At 45.7% G+C, this 14,217-nt stretch overlaps 1 protein-coding gene across 5 annotated transcripts in view; it reads right to left on the minus strand.

The window, feature by feature from the left end:
* Nucleotides 1-14,217, minus strand: part of ndst1b (N-deacetylase/N-sulfotransferase (heparan glucosaminyl) 1b) — a 290,113-nt gene that overhangs the window by 159,349 nt on the left and 116,547 nt on the right. The window contains exon 1 of one of the 5 annotated variants that reach the window (XM_052013799.1): nucleotides 10,301-10,323. The exons of the other annotated variants lie outside the window; for them this stretch is intronic. The gene's annotated coding sequence lies outside the window, so the exon portion shown is untranslated. Of the gene's footprint in view, nucleotides 1-10,300; nucleotides 10,324-14,217 lie in introns of those variants that run through there. 5 annotated transcript variants of the gene reach the window in all.

Genomic DNA, 14,217 nt, shown 5'->3' on the forward strand with positions numbered 1-14,217 from the left:
CTGGTTGTGTTTTGTTTCTGCACTCACGTCTTGCACAGTCTTTCTCTTCACTGTCTTGTATAATTTATGTGCCTGTGATGCTGCTGCGAGTTTTTCATTGTACCTGCATCTCACCGTACTTGTACACCTGACAATAAACTCAACTCAGACTTGAATGCCGGAGCAACATCCTGAATTCACAGCCCGATGACTCAGAGTGTTACCCACTGGACTAGACACATCTTAAGCAAGAGAGGTATGTTGGGCAAGAGAGGTGCAGTGACTTCAACAGCCATCATTTCTTCTGCGCATTCTTTTGTCTCATTTAAGTTACATTGGGAATGAACTATTGATAAGGATCTTCCTTCTTATACGTAAGATCTCCACACACCATGTGAATAGGGTGGCCTCGATTTATTGGAGTCCTTTTTTGTAGAAAGATGCTTGGGGTGCTTTACAATTGCCCACTAGGAAGTGTTACTATCACTTATTATTACTGTCACATTTACTGAGGTACAGTGAAAAACGTCTTGCATAATGTTCATACAGATCCATTCATTAGATTTCTTTATTAGTCACGTGTACATCAAAACACACAGTGAAATGCATCCTTTGTGTAGTGTTCTGGGGGCAGCCCGCAAGTGTCGCCACGCTTCCGGCGCCAACATAGCACACCCGCAACTTCCTAACCCGTACGTCTTTGGAATGTGGGAGGAAACCGGAGCACCCGGAGGAAACCCACACAGACATGGGGAGAATGTACAAACTCTTTACAGATAGTGGCGGGAATTGAACTGGGGTCGCTGGCGCTGTAATAGCGTTACAAGGGAAAACAATAACAGAATGCAGAATAAGGTGTTACAGTTACAGAGAAAGTGCAGTGCAGGCAGACAATAAGGTGCAAGGCCATAACAAGGTAGATTGTGAGGCCAAGTTCAATAGTGTGCTACTGCTGGTCTAATTCCACACCAGGAGACTACACGCATTGCTCGTGCTGCATTACCATTCTCGCCATCGCTGTTCTCTGGAACATCTCCAAGCTGGTAAAGAGTGCAGATTCAGCAACTCAGGTGTGTACCTGCAAGGTTTTAGCAAGCTTCAAGACAAGTACTTCATCAAGTTCTTTGAGAATCAAATAAAAAGAATTATACAGAGGAAAATGGTTATTCTGGGAATGAGAAGGCATGAGCTTTATGGAGAGCGCAGATGGCAAAGCGAGAGAGTAAAGCTCGAGCAATTTATACCCGTCAGCTGAACTCAGGGAACAGAGCTCTAATGCATATCCTTGTTTGCACCTTTTACAAAGCATATCCCTAGCTTGTGCTTCATCACTCCAGAAGAACTGTGACAACATGTTTCGCAGAACACCTGCGCTCTGTCCATAACTGCGACCTGCATCTCCCCGTTGCCAGTCACTTCAACTCCCCCTCCCACACCATCACTGATATGTCAGTCCTCGGCCTCCTCCACTGCCGGGAGAATTCCCAGCGCTAACTGGAGGAACAGCCCCTCACTTTCCGTCTTGGAATCTTGCAGCCTAACGGCATGAACATTGAATTCTCCCACTTTAAGTAACCCCCACCCCCCTTCCCCACAAACACCACCCCCACCACGCTTCTTCTCTTCTTCCCTTTCCTAGCCTCCTTTTTTGTCTCTCTCCTCAATTTGACCCATCCCCCGGTGGATCTGCTCTCCCCTCCTCCACCACACCTGCCCATCACTATCTCTTACCTGCATCTACCTATCACCACCCTGTGCCCACCCCGCCTCCCCTCTTTTGTCCACCTCTCACTGCTCTGCTTTTCCCTCCTATATATCGGGCTTCCCCTTTTCCTATCTTCAGTCCTGAAGAAGGGTCCTGACCCGAAACGTTGACCGCCTGCTTTTCTCCACGGATGCTGCCCGGCCTGCTGAGTTCCTCCAGCATCGTCGTGTTTTTCATCTAGATTCCAGAATCTGCAGTCATTTGTTCCTCTAACTGTGACAACAACCTTTCCCTCAATGTCATCAAAATAAAAGAGCTGGTCATTGACTTCAGCAAAGGGGGTGGTGTGAGGTCAAGGGGGTTGAGAGCTTCAAGTTCTTTGGAGTGAACATCACCAATAGCCTGTCCTGGTCCAACCACGTAGACACCATGACCATGAAAGCTCACCAGTGCCTCTACTTCCTCAGGAAGCTAAAGAAATTTGGCATGTCCCCTTTGACCCTCACTAATTTTTAGAGATGTACCATGGATAACATCCTATCCAGATGTATCATGCCTTTGTATGGCAACTGCTCTGTCCAAGACCGCAAGAAACTGCAGAGAGTTGTGGACACAGCCCATTGCCCCTCCATGGACTCTGTCTACACTTCTCGCTGCCTTGGTAAAGCAGCCAACACAATCAAAGACCCCACCCACCCCGGACATTCTCTCTTCTCCCCCCTCCCACTGGGCAGAAGATACAAAAGCCTGAAAGCACGTACCACCAGGCTCAAGGACAGCTTCTATCCCACTGTTATAAGATTATTGAACGGTCCCCTAGTACGATATGATAGACTCTTGACCTCACAATCTACCTCGTTATGGCCCTTGCACTTTATTGTCTGCCTGCACTGCACTTTCTCTGTAACTGTAACACTTTATTCTGCGTTCTGTTATTGTTTTCCCTTGTACTACCTCAATGTACTGGTGTGATGAAATGAACTGTATGACTGCATGCAAAACAGTTTTTCATTGTGCCTTGGTACATGTGATAATAATAAACCAATTTACCACGAAAAGAAAGGACCTGACCTCTGATAACTCAGAGAGAGCAACTACAATCTGTGATAACTCAGGCCTGGGAACAGCAATGTTCAAAGATTGAGGAACAAGCTGAATACAGAAATTGTCCCAAGACGAGCAACCAAGGTTGGCGCGAGAGTCATTAAGTAACATTAATAAAGGAAATTAGTTCAAAATTCAGGATGGTAAGAATAAACAGTAAATTAGAAGGGATCAACTGATTTGATTTAGTAATTATAAAATAACTTGAAAGAGAAATGGAGCAACAAAGCAAGTGTGAGGACTTCAAAAAGGTTAATAGCTGATAAGTATTTTACATCAATAAAAGCGGAATAATTAAATGAGTAAACCTCTGAGAACTGACGAGGACAGTAATGAGAAACTTGCTTCTTGGTTTTGAAAGAAAAGGCTATTGGGATAGAAGGAAGTCCTAGAGAACTTAAAAGCAAGAAAGCAAAATTAAGGGAAAGCTTGAAAGCCGAATACAAGGTAAAGGAGGCACAGTGTCAGGATTTGATGTAATAATCCCCTCAGATTCCCAGGGAAGTGCGGAATAGAGGGCCTGAAAATGGTACAGAAAGGATATGTGAGAGAAGCAAAGGACTGAAGATGCTGGAAGCTAGATGAAAAACACAATGATGCTGGAGGAACTCAGCAGGCCGGGCAGCATCCGTGAGAAAAGCAAGCCCCCCCATAGGTGCAACACCTGCCCCTTCACCACCTCCATCACCTCTATCCAGGGATCCAAACAGTCCTTTCAGGTGAGACAGAGATTCACCTGCACCTCCCTTAATATCACCTACCGCATTCGGTGCTCCAAGTGTGGCCTCCTCTACATCGGTGAGACCAAACGCAGACTAGGTGACCGTTTCACAGAACACCTGCGCTCCATCCGTAACCACGACCTGCATCTCCCCGTTGCCGGTCACTTCAACTCCCCCTCCCACTCCATCACTGATACGTCAGTCCTCGGCCTCCTCAACTGCCAGGAGAATTCCAAGCGCAAACTGAAGGAACAGCACCTCATTTTCCATCTTGGAACCTTGCAGCCTAACGGCACGAACACTGAACTCTCCCACTTTAGGTAATTCCCCCTCCCACCTTGCCCCCAACACCCACCCCCAACACATTTCTTCTCTTCTTCCTTTTCCCAGCCTATCTCTCTATTTTATATCCCCCTTTTTCCCCTCTGTCTCCTCACCTTTGACCCATCCCCCGGTGGATCTGCTCTCCCCTCCTCCCCGCACCTGCCCATCACTATCTCTTACCTGCATCTACCTATCACCACCCTGTGCCCACCCCACCTCCCCTCTTTAGTCCACCTATCACTGCTCTGCTTTTCCCTCCTATATATCGGGCTTCCCCTTTTCCTATCTTCAGTCCTGACCCGAAACATTGACCGCCTGCTTTTCTCCACAGATGCTGCCTGGCCTGCTGAGTTCCTCCAGCATCATCGTGTTTTTCATTCAGAAAGGATATGTGTTCCAGGAACATAGAGTGGCCAATTGAGAGGAACTGAAGGAGTACTGATTAGTTATGCAGCTGAATGCATTTTGGACACTTACAAAATCATTTGTATGATTGAGCTCCTGTGAGTTCCAAAAAGTTATATAAAACCCAATTCTCATTATTTTTTTGCTTAAATTACTTTGTCGCATTTTAAAGCTACATAGATCTGGGTCAGATCTCATGCCCTACATCATTATAAAACCTAATAATTTTTTAGCCAGCCACCTGGTAATTTTGTTCTTCAGGGACTGAGCAATTTTGACATGTAAACGTGTTTAAAGAAATGCGATTAGTTTAAGTAGAAACCAGAATAATCATTCACTTCAGGATGCCCAGGAAACATTAGTTATGAATCCATTAACACGGGCCTCAGTTAAATCTTATCCAATCTGGAGACACAAGAGACTGCAGATGCTGGAATCTGGAGCAAAAGGCAACCTGCCTGAGGAACTCAGTGGGTCAGGCAGCATCTGTGGGGGGGACAGTCCCTCCACAGATGCTGTCTGACCCGCTGAGTTCCTCAGGCAGGTTGCCTTTTGCTTATCCAATCTGTGATGAGCTGAGATGATGCCTCCCTTCAGATACAAGGGTCATTCCAACAAAACATTGAAGCGTGAATTCTGTACCATGTTGATCGGCACTGCTCGGAATTGAAATACATTTTCACCTCCAGCAGCGCAAAACCAAGCATTCAGCGCAACCACAGAAAGCATCCTCTCCGGATGCATCACAGCTTGATATGGCAATTGCTCTGCCCGGGACCGCAAGAAACTGCAGAGAGTTGTGGACACTGCTCAGCACATCACGGAAACCAGCCTCCCCTCCATGGACTCTGTCTACACTTCTTGCGGCCTCGGTAAAGCAGCCAACATAGTCAAAGACCCTACCTGCCCTGGACATTTTCTCTTCTCCACCCTCCCATCAGGCAGAAGATACAGAAACTTGAGAACACATACCGCCAGGCTCAAGGACAGTTTCTATCCCGCTGTTCCATGTCAGTCATACAGCACGGAAACAGGCCCTTTGGCCCAACTCATCCATACTAACCAAGATGCCCAGGGTGAAAATGGCTAACAAAAGGGGGCATAATTTTAAGGTGCTTGGAGGAAGATATAGGGGTGATGTCAGAGGTAAGTTTTTTACACAGGGAGTGGTGGGTGCGTGGAACACACGACCGGCAGAGGTTGTGGAGGCAGATACATTAGGGATACTTAAGAGACTCTTAGATAGACAGATGAATGATAAAATAATGGGCTATGTGGGAAATAAGATAAGACAAGATATTTTTATTGGTCACAGGGACGTCGAAACACACAGTGAAATGCATCTTTTGTGTAGAGTGTTCTGGGGGCAGCCGGCAAGTGTCGCCACACTTCCGGCGCCAACATAGCATGCCCACAACTTCCTAACCCGTACGTCTTCGGAATGTGGGAGGAAACCGAAGCACCCGGAGGAAACCCACACAGACACGGGGAGAACGTACAAACTCCTTACAGACAGCAGCCAGAATTGAACCCGGGTTGTTGGCACTGCAAGGCATTACGCTAACCACTACACTACCGTGCCTTAGAGCAGGATAAGATGTCAGCACAGCATCATGGGCTGAAGGGCCTGTACTCTGCTGTAATGTTCTATGTTCTAAACAAATGCTTACCAATTACTCAGCTAGGGACAGCATTGTTGGATGTAATTGAAGGTACGGATATATGCATTCTCCTAGGAAGGGCACCATGCCACTATTTTTGTGGCCTCAATGAGCAGAGCAGCACTAGAAAGGGTTGATGGGGAACAACTAATTAGGAATTTGTTTCAGAAGGCACCAATGGCAGTATCAGGGAGAAGGGAGCACCCAAACCCTTCTACATCAAGTAAACCGTATGTTGGCTTTTTTTTCCAAGAAGTTTTGAGTATAAGAGTAAAAAACATCTTACCAGGTCCTGGTGAGAGCACGCTTGGAACGGAGTGAACAGGAAGGATACAGTGGGAATGCAACGGGGGTTCACCAGTGAACCCTGGGATGGGGGAAGGGTTGTGGTATGAGGAGAGATTCAGCAGATTGGACCTGTACTCTCTTGAGTTTAGAAGAATAAAGGTGATCTCATTGAAACAAAGTTGACAAGGTGCATGAGGAGGATGGGGGGAGTGTCAGGACTATGATGAGAAGAAAGTTCTTCAGCCAGAGGATGAACCTTAGGAATTCTCGACCCAAGAGGGCTGTGGAATCTCAGTCTCTAAGTATGGTTAAGACAGAGATTAGTTGATTTTGACTATTAAGGGAATCAAGATATAGGGGTTAGTGTGGGAAAGTGGTGTAAGGGTTGTCAAGTCGAGTTTATTGTCATGTGTACAAGGACGGTGAGGTACAGGTACGATGAAAAGCTTGTTTGTGGCAACATCACAGGCACGTAGGTTAAGACAACACACAGAACATAAATTATACCTGAAGTTATACCATACAGTGAATAAAAAACTGTGCAAATGCAGGACCCCAGTGCCAAAAATATACACAATCGCAGACAAGTCACAGAAAGAGGCCATTTGGCCCCAGGACCCCTAGCTATACTATCCCACTGTTTGACACCTAGTCAAGTCAAATCGAGTTAATTGTCATATGCACAAGTACGGTGAGGTACAGTACAATGACAAAGTTGCCTGCAGCAGCATCACAGGCACGTACGTACAGACAACACACAGAACATAAATTGTACAGGCAGTGAAGGGAGACAGAAAAAAGTGTGCAAAAGATAAAATAAGATATATTTTATTAGTCACATGTACATCGAAACACACAGTGAAATACATCTTTTGCGTAGAGTGTTCTGGGGGCAGCCCGCAAGTGTCGCCACGCTTCCGGCGCCAAATTAGCATGCCCATAACTTCCTAACCTGTACGTCTTTGGAATGTGGGAGGAAACCGGAGCACCCGGAGGAAACCCACGCAGACACAGGGAGAACATACAAACTCTTTACAGACAGCAGCCGGAATTGAACCCCGGTCGCTGGCGCTGTAATAGCGTTACGCTAACTGCTACACTACCGTGCCTGCCAGTGAAAGAGTGTCCAGATAAGGCATTGAGCACCTTGAGTTTCTTTGTAAGGGGCGTCTGAAGGTCAGATGATGAATGGAGCACTGAACCTCCAAAATTAACCACCAACCCCGCCCCTTCCAGCAGCTCCTGCCTCGCCTGTGGCAGAGTCTATAAATCCTGCACTGGACTTTTCAACTACCTCAGAAGCCATTGAATTGGAATGGAAATCAAAGCTCCTTGACCCTGAGGGACTGCCTGTTTGAGTCCGCAAGGTTATCTGATTGAAGATCCAAGATTGAAGATAAAGGTTAAAAAACCAGACACAATCAGAGTCATACCCATGGTAGTGCAAGAGGTGGTCCGTAGTGTTCTGTTGCTGAGGTAGGGTTAGGGGTGTGCAGGTCGGTTCAAGAACGTAATGGTTGTAGGGAAGTAGGTGGTGGTTTGGGACTTAATTTATAAATGGCAAAGCAAGCAATGGGCCAAATGTCCAAATCCTGCCTTTGCCTTCTCATGAGAGCAAAGTCCATTCAGAACAACAAGCCTCTACAGTGTTAAACTGCAGTCTGTCAACTGAAATAAATTACAGGTAAATTGAGAAAATGAGAAATTACTGATATCAGAGCGCAAGCAACACCCGCCCCCTCAGTGAATGAAGTGGGAGGAATTTAAAAATAGATGTGTATACTTCAATAAAATATCACACATCTATTATTTATAATTAAGGAAGAACATCAATGTAAGCTTGAATAGTTACTTACAAAGCCCACACCCTGTAGTTACAGGCTCCCACCCACTACAGCCCATTTCTCTGATTTATATGGTGTGGGAACAGATGTAGTCCCCAAACAACACATCAGTTCATTTGGAATAGGCCTGAGAGTAAAGCCAGGAAACATTTCGTTTTAGTACAAAACCAAAGCTGAATAATCAAAACCCTCAGCATATTTAGAATCAAGGCAAGAATTAGGCAGTGTGGCAATGCAAACAATGCAACTGTCAAAGAATCACTCAGTGAACCCAGCCCAGTTCGTCACTTCCTTCCACCCAGTCCATCCTCACTGTGCATTGTGTCCAGGAGGCTAACGGTGCCGCCAAGGAGGACCACCCCCCCCCCCCCCCCCGCCCCCAGCCATTCCCTTTTCTCTGTCCTACCTTCTGGGAGAAGATACAGGAGCTCGAAAGCCCGGACGTCCAGACTCAGGAACAGCTTCTTCCCCACTGTTGTCAGACTCCTGAACCAGTCACCTCTGTGGACACAGCCCAGCGCATCACGGACAGCAGCTTCCCCTCCTTGGACTCTGTCTTTACCTCTCGCTGCCTTGGTGAAGCAGCCAGCATAATCAGAGACCCCACCCACCCGGGTCATTCTCTCTTCTCTCCTCTTCCCTTGGGCAGAAGATACAGAAGCCTGAGGGCACGTACCACCAGGCTCAAGGACAGCTTCTACCCCACTGTGATAAGACTATTGAACGGTTCCCTTATACAATGAGATGGACTATGACCTTGCGATCTACCTTGTTGTGACCTTGCACCTTGTTGTGACCTTGCACCTTATTGCACTGCACTTCCTCTGTAGCTGTGACACTTTACTCTGTACTGTTATTGTTCTTACCTGTACTACATCAATGCACTCTGTACTAACCCAATGTAACTGCACTGAGTAATGAATTGACCTGTATGATCGGTATGTAAGACAAGATTTTCACTGTACCTCGGTACAAATGACAATAATAAACCAATACCAATACATCCTCTTCCTGGAGGTGCTGCCATGTTCTCGAACCCTTAATTCTACTTCTGTTATTATCATTTTAACATTTCTTTTAACACCTCAGTTTGCACTGTCCTACACCATTTCCATTTTTGTGCCTCATCGCTGCATTTATGGTTGTATTTATTAAATTTGTATATTGGTTTATTATTGTCACATGTACAGTGAAAAACTTTGTCTTGCATACCATTCATACAGATCACTTCATTACAGCAGTGCATTGAGGTAGTACAAGGGAAAACAATAACAGAATGCGGAATAAAGTGTTACAGTTACAGAGAAAGTGCAGTGCAGGCAGACAATAAGGTGCAAGGTCATAACATTATTAGTAATTCTTAGAGACAGAATTTATATTTAAAAGAGTAGAACAATTACAATAGAGGTAATGAGTGGAGGTGCAGAGAGCAGCTTGCAACAATTCTCCACGCTATTTATTAACACCATGTTTACAATTTACTCTGTGAGCTTCATGTGAATGAGGAATTTCATTGCACCCTGGTATATATGACATAGAACACAGAACAGTACAGCACAGGAACAGGCCCTTCAGCCCACAAAATCTGTACTAAGCACGATGCCAAATTAAACTAAATCTCCATCTGCCTGCACATGATCCATATCCCTCCATTCCCTGCACATCCATGTGCCTATCCAAAAGCCTCTTAAACACCTCCATCGTATCTGCCTCTACCACCTCCCCTGGCAGCCCGTTCCAGGCACCCACCACTCTCTGCAAAAAACCTGCTCTGCACATCTCTTTAAACTTTCCCCCCTCACCTTAAATGCATGCCCTCTAGTATTTGACATTTCTACCCTAGGAGAAAGATTCTGACTGTCTACCCTATCTATGCCTCTCATAATTTTATATGACAATAAACTAAGCTGAATCTGAATCAAAAGTTAAAAATTTTAACAGAATAAGGGAAGCTCAGGAGCTTACGGTCAGGGCTCACCCATTCTGTTTTACTGTGGCCTGATCAGAATCCACATTTGGATCACCATCCATACAATCTAAAGAAGCACGTCTTTTAAGTCTGAAAAGAGATAGCTTTGACAGGAGCACAAATGACTTGATTTAATAATTACCTGATTACTGTTACTTGTGAGACAAATCTGTCATCAGATCAAGCATCAATCCAGAGGCAGAAAATACCAACAATCCATTCATTTCATGCAGCCCGAAACTTCTGCTTTTCATGAGAACCAAATACACACAGACTTTGCAGCATGCACGATTACTTACAATATACACAAATTAGAGCCACACTCAAAAGACTGTCTGTTCTCTCAGCTCCTGAAGACAAATTCTGACAGAGCCTTGTGATGTAATGCGTAGGCTCTCCAGATGTATGCTGGTAATGTGACAGTGATCAAACACGGCCGACATCAGTGATAATTATACACTGGGTTCCTCTGAATCAAACAGAGCTCCTTTCAAGGGCATCACTGTCACAGGACACAAACGGATGCTGGCTGGCAATAGGCGTTATCCTCACCTGTAGCATTCTCCACATCTACTTTACAACCCAACACTAATCGAGGACCTCAGGCTCGTCAGCAATTAGCATTCTGTGGTCCCACAGACAACTGGGTTGGACACTTAAAATGCAGCCTTTATGAACACTATACAACCAACATGACAACAACCTTTCCCTCAATATCCGCAAAGCAAAGGAGCTGGTCATTGACTTCAGCAAAGGGGGCGGTGTACATGCACCTGTCTACATCAATGGTGCTGAGGTTGAGAGGGTTGAGAGCTTCAAGTTCCTAGGAGTGAACATCACCAATAGCCTGTCCTGGTCCAAGCATGTAGATGCCACGGCCAAGAAAGCTCACCAGTGCCTCTACATCCTCAGGAGGCTAAAGAAATTTGGCATGTCCCCCTTGACACTCACCAGAGAAAGCATCCGATCTGGATGCATCACGGCTTGGTATGGCAACTGCTCTACCCATGATCACAAGAAACTGCAGAGAGTTGTGGACACAGCTCAGCGCGTCACGGAAACCAGCCTCCCCTCCATGGACTCTGTCTACACTTCTCGCTGCCTCAGTAAAGCAGCCAACATAATCAAAGACCCCACCCACCCCGGACATTCTCTCTTCTTCCCTCTCACATCGGGCAGAAGATACAAAAGCCGGAAAGCACGTACCACCAGGCTCAAGGACAGCTTCTATCCCGCTGTTGTAAGACTATTGAATGGTTCAATACTATGATAAGATGGACTCTTGACCTCACAACCTACCTCGTTATGACCTTGCATCTTATCGTCTACCTGCACTGCACTTTCTCCGTAGCTGTTGCACTTTATTCTGCATTCTGTATTGTTTTACCCTGTACTACCTCAATGCACTGTGTAATGAATTGACCTGTATGATCGGTATGCAAGACAAGTTTTTCACTGTACCTCTGTACAAGTGACAATAATAAACCAAATTCAATTCCAATATGGCACTTCAGTGCAGAAAGAGGCACTGCATTTTTCACAGCTGTTATAAGCTCAGTAGATCATGGTCTGGTAGGGCAATTCGAATGCCCAGGAATGTAAAAAGCTACAGGGAGTAGTGGACTCAGCCCAATACATCACAGGCACATCCCTCCCCACCATTGGGAGTATCTACAGGAGGCGCTGCCTCAAGAAGGCAACATCCATCATCAAAGATCCCCACCATCCGGGTCATGCCATCTTCTCACAGTGACCATCGGGCAGGAGGTACAGAAGCCTGAAGTCCTACACCACCAGGTTCAGGAACAGCTACTTCCTTTCAACCATTCGGTTCTTGAACCCACCAATACAATCCTCATCACCACCTCAGTGTAGCAATAGTTTGACCACATTGACCACCTTGTACTACAATGGATTTATTTTGTTCTAATTGTGTAATTTATGTTTAATTTATGGTTTTCTTGTAAATGTTCTGTATCTGATGGTATGTGCTTGTGATGCTCTGCAAGTTTTTCACTGTACCTGTGCACACATGGACGTACATTTGACAATAAACTTGATTTTAAGACTTTAAGACCTTGAGATTGTTCACTTAATTGTTGATTAATCCATTCCACGCTCCACGTTCCTTGCCTATCACACTCCAACATCTGCCGCCCTTTGTTCCCTCCACCTATCACCTCCTAGCCTCTGTCACTCACTCTCCAATCTCCCCTCCTCCATCTGCCTATTATTCCCCCCTCCTCACCTCACCTGGATCCCCCTATCACCTGCCAGCTTTTACTCCACTCTGCCCCTCACCTCTTTATACCGGCTATCTCCCCTTTGTCTTTCAGTCCAGATGAAGGGTCTCGACCTGAAACATCGACTGTCCATTTCCCTCCACGGATGCTGCCCGACCCGCTGAGTTCCTCCAGCATCTTGTGTGTTGCTCCAGATTCCAGCACCTGCAGTCTCCTGTGTCTCCATTATTTTCCCCTGGGTATCATAATCTAAAATTGTATTTTCATTCTCCCACTGGGGTCTCCACCTGCTGTTGATAGCAGATGCTTATCGAAAATTGGTACTTATTGATCAGGACAATGGATATTTGGGAGCGTAAGGCCTCAGGAAACCCCCTATCAATTCACAGTCAATAAAGATCCCCTTAAACTTCAGCTCTGCGATATAGAGGTTTATAAAGTCATGAGGGACATAGATCAGGTGAATGGTCACAGACTTTTCCCCAGGGTAGGGGAGTCTAAATCTAGAGGGCAGAGGTTTAGGGTGAGAGGGGAAAGATTTAGAGGGGACCTGAAGGGTAACATTTTCACACAGAGGGTGGTGGGTCTATGGAACCAGCTGCCAGAGGAAGTGGTAGAGGTGGGTACAATTACAACATTTAAAAGACATTTAGACAGGTTCATGGATAGGAAAGGTTTAGAGGGATATGGGCCAAACGGAGGCAAATGGGATTAGCTCAGTTTGGCAACTTTGTCGGCATGGACGAGTTGGTCTGAAGGGCCTTTTTCCCTTGCTGTATATGACTCTAATGTAGGGTCCTGTTCCCACAGGACACTGAAGGGCTGGGCCCTGTCTAACAGCCTCCCAATCATTTTGCTGATGCAATATTTAAGAAGGAAACAAGACAACAAAGATTCAGCAATCTCTGAAACTGACTCCAGAATGTGTGGCGTTGACATATTGTTTGAGAATGTATTGAATTGCTGGTAAAATCAATGTAGATAATGACACATTCTGGCTGTATTTACTGTATATATTATGAATGAAGTATATTTTTGGATAAAAAAATAATATAGGAAATAGGTTAACCAATTTACACACAGTTCCCACAGACACTATGAAATCTGTTTTGTTGTTGTTGGTTGAAGTATATATAAGATAAGATTTTAAAATATTTATTTGTCACATGTACATCGAAATACACAGTGAAATGCATCTTTTTGCATTACTGAGAATGTGCTGGGGGAAGCCCGCAAGTGTTGCCACGCTTCCGGCGCCAACATAGCATGTCCACAACTTCCTAACCCGTACGTCTTTGGAATGTGGGAGGAAACCGGAGCCCCCAGAGGAAACCCACGCAGACACGGGGAGAACGTACAAACTCCTTACAGACAGTGGCCGGACTTGAACCCGGGTCGCTGGTGCTATAATAGCGTTACGCTAACCGCCACACTACCAAGCCGCCATATATCGGACGTATGTTTCTCCTGCAACAAACAACCTGTTGGAAGAACTCATTGGGTTGAGCAGCAACTGTTGGAGGAGAGGAATTGTTGACATTTCGGGTCGAAATGCTCCATTAAGTCCCGATGCAGGGTTTGGACCCAAAACGTTGACAATTCCTTTCCCCCCACAGGTGCTGCTCGACCTGCTGAGATCCTCCAGCAGATTGTCTGTTGCTCCAGATTCCAGCATCTGCAGTCTCCTGTGTCTTCATATGATTCTCCTGCTTTTGGTCTAAGTAATGTCAGAGGATCTCTTCTATTCAGCTGGGTGAGCAGGCAGTGTCTCATTTTAGCATCTCATCCAAGGGATGGCATCTGTGACTACACAGCACACTTGGGATGAATTGAGTTACACAAAAACAACTGTGGATAACAAGAAAAAAATCAGTTACAGAACATAGAACAGTGCAGCACAATACAGGCCCTTCAGCCCACAATGTTGTGCCGACCTTTAAACCTCACCTAAGACTACCACCACCGATGGACAT

This window comes from Pristis pectinata, chromosome 4 (genome assembly GCF_009764475.1).
Source record: "Pristis pectinata isolate sPriPec2 chromosome 4, sPriPec2.1.pri, whole genome shotgun sequence".
Lineage (NCBI taxonomy): Eukaryota > Metazoa > Chordata > Chondrichthyes > Rhinopristiformes > Pristidae > Pristis > Pristis pectinata.